The sequence below is a fragment of the Bidens hawaiensis genome, unplaced genomic scaffold (assembly GCF_021521415.1).
Source record: "Bidens hawaiensis isolate Kalapana, Puna unplaced genomic scaffold, B.hawaiensis_p1.1 tig00000296_1, whole genome shotgun sequence".
Lineage (NCBI taxonomy): Eukaryota > Viridiplantae > Streptophyta > Magnoliopsida > Asterales > Asteraceae > Bidens > Bidens hawaiensis.
In genome coordinates this window covers 3,214,217-3,223,479 of record NW_027491024.1, presented here as the reverse complement: position 1 = coordinate 3,223,479, position 9,263 = coordinate 3,214,217, and positions in this window count along the sequence as shown.

Here is a 9,263-nt window from a genome sequence, read left to right as displayed (position 1 = left end):
CTTATCGTTAGGTTGTATCGCTTACTTCTCGTTCAAGGTTTCTCACATTTGGACATTGCTATTTGTTGAACCGAACCGACAAGGTTCACTCCTTTAACTTACTTTCTTCCTCAAGCGCACATTTAACCAAGTGAGTTTACATATCCCCCTTTTTCATCTTTTAAGTTTTGGGGGTGGCATGTATACCCTATTTATATTACACATTTTTATTTCCACAACTATTTTAAACACAATTCAATATATGTTTATGTGTGATTATTGCATGCTCTATGTGCTTAATTGTTTATTTTATGTTTGTTGGTTGGTATTTCATCCTCATTTATCCTCATCTAGTATGATCATACACTTACCCGAGTACTTTGATTTCTTATCAATAGGAACGGGTCCACATCTATTTAGTTGTTTACATTTTCATAAGAATTGTAATACTCATCATTTACATATGAATTGTGATTTCTCTCTCTCTCTCTCTCTCTCTATATATATATATATATATAAACTAAAACTTATGTACTCTCACCAACATTCGTGTTGACAAACTTTATTTTTATATATGTTACAGATACAAGTAGTTGATATTATTAAATATTGAAGACAATAGTTTGACCTTAGGATATCTATTCAAAGAAAAACAATAAATATGGTGTATTTGTTTTGATTATTATAATTGTGTACTTGTTTTGATATTAATGAATTAAATAAGTATTGTCGTTTTAATTAGTGTCTTTTGAACTACTGTCCAATCAATGCGTTACGCCCCGACATGTTCCGTCTTTGGTCAGGATATGACACAAGACATGTGAAGTTGAACATAGACTAATGATACCATCAATATTTATAGGAATGGTCCGGTGAAGCTTTCATTGCATTTGTCATTAGAGAAACTGAACATTTGGCCATCCTTCTTAACCACATGCTATTGCTAATGGTAAAAAAATAAGCATATGCGTCGTGTTGAGTTGAACGATTCAACCTGTAAACCCAATACATTCACATACTAGCTATTATTGGATTTGCTTGTATAAATGGTGAAAATGTTGGTAAGAAAATAACAAATTGTTGACCAATAAAAACGGTCAGGGTGAAATTACAAACAAGTGAGGCTCATCTGACATCATAATGAAATCAACAATGGTGTCGTAAGTTCTGTTAATCTTTTTGGTGTACCTTCCAAACAACCGGCCGTATATACAGTAAATTCATTTTTTTAGTTGTTTAGGTTTACCTCAAATTGCAACATGAGTTCATTAACAAAGGTAATTGCAAAAAATGTCCATTATGTGAAAAGCTGTAACACATTACGTCATTTCCTCCTCTTGACTACACGGCATTAACCTTTTTCGTTAAACGGTTAAGTGCACATGAGGGAGGTTTTTTTCTCATTTTAAGTGTGTGTGTGTGCGAGAGAGAGAGAGAGAAAGAGTATGTGTATGTGAAGATGTGTGTATTTTAATACTATGAAAATTGTGTTAAGATGTGTGTATTTCAATACTATGAAGAGTGTGTTAAGATGTGTGTGCATGCCATTAACTCTCACCACTTGGGTGGAACTATTGGTGCACAGAAAATCTAACCTGGAAGAAAAAAAAAACGAAACCGGTTTTCTTTAGTGAAATTTTAGACACATCATGGGGTTTTTCTAAAAAAACTTCTTAATAGGCCGTCTATAGCACTATATGCGGCCTATTGAATGTTTTTTTCGAAAACTCCACCAATTTTGTCTTATTATGTCTTATATTTATTTATTTTTTATGTTTTTCCTTTTCTTTTAATGTTTTATGTTTTAGTTTTAATTTTTTGTTTCCTTCTTTTATTGTTTTTATATAATAATTTAAAAAAAAGATTTATTATAATAATAAAAAAAATTTACCAAAACAATAAACACGTATATACATCAAACCAAAACATAGAATTTGTACAAAATATATATACAAACTATAAAACGATGTGTCGTCGATGTCGAGTGTCGTAAACGTGGCATCGTGAACATCGACGTGGTCGTCGACACTTCGTTTGACGCCTGATCCCTGACCGTTGTCGTCCACGTCGTCACCCCCGTTCGCGTCTAACGCCCGACGTGCTCGCCTCGTGAAACAAAGTCATGGCAAATGAAACAAAGTCAGACGAGTCAAAATGATCATCATTTGACCCATTTTTACTAGCTTACTTATAAATTTGTCAATTCAAGTTATATGCTTTCTACTTATAATTTTGTCACTTCAAGTTATACGATTTCTAACATGTAAAAAAATATAGCTTAAATGAAAAAAGGTCAAACCGGTCAAAGTCAAACTGGTCGAAAGTCTCTACTGTATATTGTTAATGCATAACATTGTCTTGAATCATTTAATTCACTTAATTATACTATAATTGAAATGATGTAATTAAAATAATGATAAAAATAATAATAATAATAATAAAGATGGTTAACAAAAAGAAAATGAAGTAATAGGAGGCGTATAGGACAAAACGCCGCCTATTATCTTCCCTTTCAAATTAAGGTGGCCGGAAAGTGGCCGGATTCTGGCCACGTTTATTCTCTCCCTCCCAAATCTTTAATAAATCTTAATTAAATCTTCAATAAATCTAATAATAAAAATAATAATGAAAAACGTACCATTTAAATCTAATAATAACAATAGTAATGAAAAACGGCTACGACGATGATGAACGACGATGGTGATGATGAACGTAATAATAATAATAATAATACGTAATAATAAAAATAATAAATAATATTAGTAATATTACGTAATAGTAATAACAATATGTAATAACAAGAATAATATAATAATAACAGTATTGTTTAATAATAATAATAATAATAATAATAATAATAATAACAATAATAGTGAATAAAAATAAATATTACATAATAACAACAATAATAAATAATATTACAGCCATACAAGGCTCCTCTTAACTAAAGGAGGGTTAAAAGATCCCTTATAAGCTGCCTGTAACACTATAGGCGGCCTATAAGAGCCATTTTAACTCTTCTTTGGTTAAAAGATGCCTATTATTGTTATTATGTAATATTTATTATTATTCATTATTATTGTTATTATTATTTATTATTTATTGTTATTTATTATTATTATTATTTATTATTACGTATTATTATTATTACGTTCATCACCACCACGTCGCAGTTCATCACCGTCGCCGTTTATCATCGCTGTAATCGTTTTTCATTATTATTGTTATTATTAGATTTAAAAGGTATGTTTTTCATGATTATTTTTATTATTAGATTTTTTGAAGATTTGGGTGGGGGAGAATAAACGTGGCCAGAATCTGGCCACTTTCCGGCCATTTTCATTATATGCCCCCCCCCCCCATCATGTTCGTTTCCCTCGTTATAGAGTGAAACTTCTACTGGTACGTGTAACACCCCGACCAAAGGCGGATTATACATCGGGGCGCCACATATTGTTTCATTACTCGTGACACTATTGGGTGTCAATATTTAATAAATACATTCATTCGCGCACGCGCAAAGCAAACACAAATAATATAAATCAACATAAATCAATATATTATAAATCATAATATCCGAACAGCAATAACTTGTCTTGATACATTTTAATCTAGGTCAAAAATAAAGAAAACTTCCTACGTGTCCACAAGCTCCAAAACAGCTACTGCAAACCTGAACATGTGTTAAAATAAACGTCAAACACTTGCGTGTTGGTGAGAAATCAAGTTTAATACAATACATAGATAACAATAAATCTGCGCGCAACACGTGTATGTCTGGTGTTTAACAAGGGTGCAATCAGATTGTGATCAAGCCTAGATAGATCATAGCTCATAGTTCATAGTTCAATCCGTGCTCCCAATTGAGCACAAAAACGAGAAAACATCTGTGCAAGTGTAAACAAAGAAAACCGTAAACGATAGGTCTCCCGTGTTCATCTAATGGATCCATGAAAACTGCGGAATAGGCCGAACAAAGCGGTTAATGATACACACATACAAATAAACAGCCAAGTAAACGTCCTCAACACATGGGATACTGCGCGACTAAAGCTCATAAACAAGTTTAAGACTCTAAGTTTGTATGAACACATGAACATCCCAAAACATTAAAAGCAAAAAGGGATTAGGTACGAGATTACTCACTTGATAAAGATGCGATGATAGATAAAGCAAGAACCAAGCAAGTTAACCTATAAGTAAAGATTATTGTTTTAACGATCGGTTTTAAGTCTTGATTATAAGTTAGCATAATTAATAAGTAAATTATTATATATATATATTACCGGAAAAGCAGGGCAGAACAGGGAGGAAGACGGAGGCAAGAGAGGAGGGAGGCGGCTGAAGAACAACGGCAGAGAGCAAAAAGGGAGGAAGAGAATAAGTGTAGTGTGTGAAGTGTTAAGAAAATAGTACTATATATAGGCAAACCCTAGGGGACACAAACCCTAGAAAAGATCTCCAAAAGTAAAAGAAAAGATATCAACAGTAAAATGTTCTGAAAAGTAAAGATATCAAAAGATATGGTAGCAGGGAAAAAGAGAAAAAGGCTGACAGGATTCAGAAAAAGGCATGGGAGAGGATAGATAAAGTTACTGGTCAAGCATGGCAAAAGCAGATTCTCAAAAGATTATGTCAGTCACTTTATCTGTCAACCAATGGGGTTGGTGCGCATGCTGCGCCGAAAGTAACTTTTCAGACATAAAGCAGATTAGGTCAACAGCTCAAAAGATAAGACAACTCAAAAGCAACGGCTAGATTAAACAGAAGAAAACTCAAAAGGGGTTTAGCGCGAGAAGGCTAAGGCGCGAAGGCAGACACAGAAGGTCAAGAGAGCGCGAGCGCGAAGGCAGACAGAACTAACCTTAACGTGTCGCGGAAAGAACTACATTTCTAAGCGCGCCGCGGGAAGAATTACATTTCTTAGCGCGCCTCGGGAGGAACTAAAATTCCTAGCGCGCCGCGGGAAGAACTATAATTCTTCGCGCGTCGAGGGATGAACTACGATTCTTAGCGCGCTGCGAGAAGAACTACAAATCCTTAGCGCGTCGCGGGAAGAACTACCGTTCTTAGCGCGCTGCGAGAAGAATTACAATTCTTAGCGCGCTGCGAGAAGAGTTCGTCTCGCGAATCGCTGTACAGGTGGTCTTCACGCAGGATTCCTTGTAAGGGAGTCTGGCGCGTGGAGCTGCGCAGACAACCTTAGGCGGGAAGGAACAAAGGACAAGCAAAGAGTTAGAAGAAAAAGAGGGAATCAAGGCGTAAGGGCGGGACGGCGACAAGAGGGAAAAGAAGGCGGAAAGAGAGAAGGAGAGGGACGGGACGGCGGAAAGAAAGAGAGAGAAAGAGGCGGGAAGGAAAATATATATATTATTATTAAAAATAAAGTATAAGTATAAATAAATACTAAATCATAAAAGAAAGAGATCGGGTCAGAGAAACGGGTACCTGGGTCGGGTCGGATCGGGCAGATGTCACAGTCTCCCCTACTTTAAGAAATTTCGTCCCGAAATTTATCTCGAAGTAGGTTGCGCAGAGAACAGGTGCGGGTACTTGATCTTCATTTGATCTTCCCTTTCCCATGTAAACTCGGCTCCGCGCTTGGACTCCCAGCGAACTTTCACGATAGGGATACGACTGCGCTTGGTTTGCTTAACCTCGCGATCCATAATCTCAACAGGCTTCTCAACGAAATGCATAGTTTCATCAACTTGAACTTCATCAAGTGGAATGTGAAGGTTCTCGTCAGCTAAACACTTCTTGAGATTGGATACATGGAACGTTGGATGCACATTACTGAGCGCGGGCGGCAGGTCAAGTCTGTAGGCAACTTTTCCCACACGCGCGAGAATCTTGAATGGACCAACATAACGAGGAGCAAGCTTACCTTTCTTCCCAAAGCGGACAACACCTTTCCAAGGCGACACTTTGAGGAGAACAAGATCACCAACTTGAAATTCGAGAGGCTTTCGCCTACGATCTGCGTAACTCTTCTGTCGGCTTCTGGCAGTCAGCAGATGATCACGGATCTTGGCGATTTTATCGGTTGTCTCTTGAACAAGTTCGGGTCCTGTGATTTGAGTTTCACCCACTTCGCTCCAACAAATCGGGGAGCGGCACTTACGACCGTAAAGTGCTTCAAATGGGGCCATACCGATACTGGAATGATAGCTGTTATTATAAGAGAACTCGATCAAAGGCAGGTGTGAATCCCAATTACCTCCAAAATCAAGAACACAAGATCGGAGCATATCCTCAAGAGTTTGAATAGTTCGCTCAGACTGACCGTCAGTCTGAGGATGATATGCCGTACTCATGTCCAAGCGAGTTCCTAGCGCAGATTGGAGAGATTTCCAAAAGCGAGATATAAAACGGCCATCGCGATCGGATATGATGCTCAAAGGAGTACCATGGCGGCAGACAATTTCCTTGACATAAAGCTGCGCGAGTTGCTCAACACGGTAGTTTTCACGAATGGGCAGGAAGTGAGCAGACTTAGTCAATCGATCCACTATTACCCAAATGCTATCATGTTTGCTTGCTGTCAAAGGTAACTTGGTAATAAAGTCCATCGCTACACATTCCCATTTCCACGTAGGAATTTCTGGTTGTTCGAGCAAACCAGATGGGCGTTGGTGTTCAGCTTTTACTTTAGAACAAGTCAGGCATCTAGCTACGAACACAGCAATATCCTTCTTCATACCGGGCCACCAATAAGTAATGCGCAAATCCTTGTACATCTTATCAGCGCCAGGATGAATAGAATACCGAGATTTGTGCGCTTCACTCAGGATATCAGCGCGAAGATTCTCATCAAAGGGAATCCAGATGCGATTGAGATAGCAGAGAATTCCACTCAGATTGGGCACAAAATGCGCTTCCGCGCCACACGCTAACTCGGCGCGAAGGTTACCATTACTGATGGATGCGCGCTGCGCGTCACGAATACGCGATTCAAGGTTGCTTTGAATCGGCGCGAAGTGAAGCTGCGTGCGCGGCAAAATACAGTTAAGCTGGCAGGGTTTTCGGCTGAGCGCATCGGCTACCACATTAGCCTTACCAGGATGATACCGGATCTCACAATCGTAATCGCTGATGAGTTCGTTCCATCGGCGTTGCCTCATGTTAAGTTCCTTTTGATCAAAGATATGCTGAAGGCTTTTATGGTCAGTGTAGAGGATACACTTAGTACCATAAAGGTAGTGTCTCCAGATCTTCAAGGCAAAAACAACTGCACCAAGTTCGAGATCGTGAGTTGTATAATTCTTTTCGTGAACCTTGAGTTGCCTTGATGCGTAAGCGATAACCTTGCCTCGTTGCATAAGAACACAACCGAGACCTTGGTTGGATGCATCGCAATACACGACAAAATCATCATTACCCTCAGGTAGCGCAAGAACAGGAGCTTCACACAACAAACGCTTGAGCGTTAGAAAGGCTTCTTCTTGCTTCGAGCCCCAAATATATGGTTTACCTTTGTGCGTTAGAGCTGTTAAAGGCAAAGCGATCTTCGAGAAGTTCGAAATGAAGCGCCGGTAATAACCAGCTAAGCCCAAAAAGGAACGGATCTCGGTAGGAGAGGATGGCGTAAACCAGTTCTTGATTGCTTCAATCTTGGATGGGTCGACATGAATACCCATCTTGTTTACAATATGACCAAGAAACTGTACTTCATCAGACCAAAATTCACACTTGGAAAGCTTAGCATAGAGTTGTTCAGCTCTAAGCTTTTGCAATACCAATCGGAGATGTTGCTCATGCTCGGCCTTGGTCTTAGAATACACCAGAACATCATCGATAAACACAATCACGAATTTATCCAAGAAAGGCCTACACACCCTATTCATTAGATCCATGAAAACGGCGGGTGCGTTGGTTAGACCGAAGGACATGACCAAGAATTCAAAATGGCCATAACGAGTTCGAAAAGCAGTCTTCGGAACATCTTCATCGCGGATGCGCAACTGGTGATAGCCAGAGCGGAGATCAATCTTGGAGAAACAAGAGGCACCTTGGAGTTGATCAAAGAGGTCGTCAATACGCGGTAAAGGATACCGGTTTTTAATGGTGAGTTTGTTCAACTCGCGGTAATCAATACACATGCGGAACGATCCATCTTTCTTTTTAACGAACAACACCGGAGCACCCCAGGGCGAAGAGCTAGGGCGAATGAATCCTTTAGCGGTCAACTCTTGAAGTTGACTTGCCAATTCTTGCATCTCAGCGGGTGCAAGACGATAAGGAGATTTAGCTACGGGGGAAGCACCAGGGACAAGATCAATACGGAACTCGACTTCACGAGCGGGAGGGATACCAGGAAGATCATCAGGAAAAACTTCAGGGAAATCACGCACAACAGGGATATCGCGAAGCTTCTTCTCTTCAGCAGGTTTGACCACATGGGCTAAGAATGCAACACACTTCTTCCGCATGAGTCTTCGGGCTTCGGCGCAAGACATAAGCTTAAGACCGCGGGAGGGTTTCTCGCCGTAAATATGAAGATCACCATTTTCTCGAGGTATGCGAATCAACTTCTTGGCGCAAATAACTTCGGCGCGATTCTTCGAGAGCCAGTCCATACCAATGATAACATCAAAGCTTCCAAGAGGCATGGGGATGAGGTCAATCAGAAAATCGTTTTCGTTAAGGTTAAGCGTGCAATCTTTAATCACCGAGTTAATTAAAACAGTTTCACCGTTAGCCAATTCAACTGAAAAATTTTCTTTTAAATCGTTGCGCGGTCGCGCAAGCTTCTGCTCGAAGGCGCGAGAGATAAAACTTCGATCGGCGCCAGTATCAAAAAGTACAGAAGCATAAAATCCGTTAAGCAAAAATGTACCATTAACTACGTCATTATTCGCTTGCGCTTGGTGCGCGGTTATGTTAAAAGCTCGTCCGCGTGTCACTTGGTTCGAAATCTGGTTCACCGGATTCGCTTGTGTAATCTGAACTTGTAGCCTTGGGCACGCGTTCCGGAAATGACTGGGATCACCGCAGTTATAGCACGACCTGGGTCGTGGATTTTGGTAGGTTGGTTGTGGGTTCTGCGGGTAGACTGGTGGTGTTGGCGCAATTGGATTGGCGAGAGGGACTCTACAGTATTCAGCAGAGTGACCAACGCGGCCACATCGGTTACATTGACGACACGGGGTTTGGGTTGGGTGGTGAAGTCTACAGGTTGGGCAAAAGGGTTGATTTCCTGTGTAAGGTTTCTTAAGTGGCGGGGCAGGGAGTGCTGGATTGGTTAAGGCATAGTTGTGGGCTACAGGAGGAGTTGGGTAGGT